Here is a 2340-nt window from a genome sequence, read left to right on the forward strand (position 1 = left end):
GAGCAAAGCAGGCACATGGCTGCTTCAGTCACAGGTCTCTTTAAATTGAAGAGACTATTTCCATTTAGGTTGGCTGTCTTGTTGGCAGAGAGTGGTGTGAGGGGCAGGATGGATACTGAAGGAGTAGTAAGAACTCTCGTTCCTCCTGGTTCCACTTAAAGATAGCTTTGGAAGTAAAAATGTACCTATTTATTGGTGACAACTGGTTAGTTTGCAGTAAGTGGAGTAAAAACTGCAAAGGGCAGGTGTGAAAAGAGTGTTTAACCAGACTTGCAACTCTGCATTAATAAATTTGGACTCTTTAAGAGGACACTCTGTTGTGGCTGAAAATCATTGAAGGGCATTAATGGGATGTGAAACCTGGTCCTATGAAACCAATCCTGTTTGCCTGTTGTTTCCCACCAGGAAAACAGTACAACAAGGATGAACTTCTGCCTTATTGAGTCCCTATGCAGCGTGGAGCTGGAATAGAAATCCTGGATACAGTGCAAGCTTGGTCTTGTATTCTCATAGAATGCACATTGACTGAACAAGCCCTGGGTCAGTTGTAGATGCTTTGTGGCTGCAAGGTGCAGTCAATCACACTACCATATATTGTTTATAATGGTTACTAATTTGAAGCACTGGGAGAATATGGAACTGTGACTGGGGAACTCAGGATTTCACAAAATTTACAAGCTTTTTGGTCAGCTTTCATCGACTCATTTGGGACTCGGAAAGTCCCCTTGCAAAAAGAGGCAACTGCAACCTCCCTCAGGATGCACAATGAGGATGCCAGTTGGGAACATTTTGCACGCTTGGTGCTGTCTGCTTTCACTGGTGAACATGTCGCACACTTGGTGCTGTCTGCTTTCACTGGTGAACATTTGTTGATTCTCTTGCGTAAAACACAAATATAGAGATTTCTACTGAGAAACTCACTGGTTAGAGAGCAGGAGGGGTGCCGTACAAAGTAGAAAGAAAGAAAGGCAATGGAAATAGCACTTGACAAATGGCATCAATATTATCTTTTCATTGAGGTCGTTAGGTGAAATGCTGGATAATTTTGACTGGTCATAGTATGGAACAGGTGAATGTGAATCCATGCTTCCTAAACCTGATGTCCAATGGAGTCAGAAACTCTCCCATGTGAGTACTGCTGGGCCTCCAAGATCTCTGGACTGAGTTGTTATGGGGATAGTGTTGTGAGACAAGTACGAGGTCTCGAAAGTAAAGGACTCTGGACACAGCCTTAGAATTAAATGAGTTATTTACAAAGGTAAACGCAGGGGAAAGGTAATGGGGTCACACACACACACACACACACACACCAGTGATAGCGAGCATGGGAAAATTGCAACAAGGGTAAAATACATACACGCACGCACAACGAACTGGGTACGAACAATCAAGGAAAAGCAATATGCTACCTGCCACCCCTTGACTCAGTGCAGGCACAGCTCCACAACCCCGGGAATCCTAACTTAAGATGCTTCTAAACCTGTCGAGGTGCACAGCTTACCAGTGGCCTCTCCAGCGTTGTTGCACGATTCCTCCAGGGCAACAAAGAGACAGAACTGACACATGGGGTACTCTTTATAGTGCTGGAGGGCTGGGGGTGGTCCAGCCTTGATAGTTTGAAAGGGCCAATTGCCCGGTTCCAGCAGGAACTAATTGATCACCGAAGACCAATGGCCCGAGGCCAGATACAAAGGTGCTGAGAAGGCCAATCGTCAGGTGTGCGCTGATGGGTGGGGGTGGAGCCAGGCCTTGATTGACAGTGGTGTGTCTTTTGACCAGGCGCTGGACAGGGCCGTCACGTGACAGCCCTGGCCTTCCACAATACAGATGGATATCAATCAGCCTTACTCATGAATATTGTGAAATAATGCATTGGACAACACGAAGTTAACCTCTTCTCAACATAATTTGGAATGAATTTCCTGACTGTTTTCTCTGGTGCTAATAACGTGTGTGATGCATAATGAGGACAAACCAGGGTAACAGATCTCCACCCAAATTTCTGATTAAGAAGTAGGGTATCCAGCATTAGATAGCAAGTGGGGGCCCATAGAGAAAGAGCCTGTCAGTCACTCTGTAATTATCATAAAAATCATCACAACTTGATTAATTTTGGTTGCAGTTATTGTGCCTGTTTATAAAATAATGGGGCTGAATTCCCTGAGACTCCTCCTGTTTCTGTAACATAGAAGAGCATATATAAGTTCACAGGCAATGGGGATTCCCATTATACTTCTGATGCTATTACAGTGGCAGAACAGGAGAAGCAGGAAATACACTGCCGGCACCTCTGTTGAAATTTAACTGTAGAGTTAATAAACACTAAAGCCATCATTATTA

Source organism: Pristis pectinata, chromosome 11 (genome assembly GCF_009764475.1).
Source record: "Pristis pectinata isolate sPriPec2 chromosome 11, sPriPec2.1.pri, whole genome shotgun sequence".
In the NCBI taxonomy this organism is placed as follows: Eukaryota; Metazoa; Chordata; class Chondrichthyes; order Rhinopristiformes; family Pristidae; genus Pristis; species Pristis pectinata.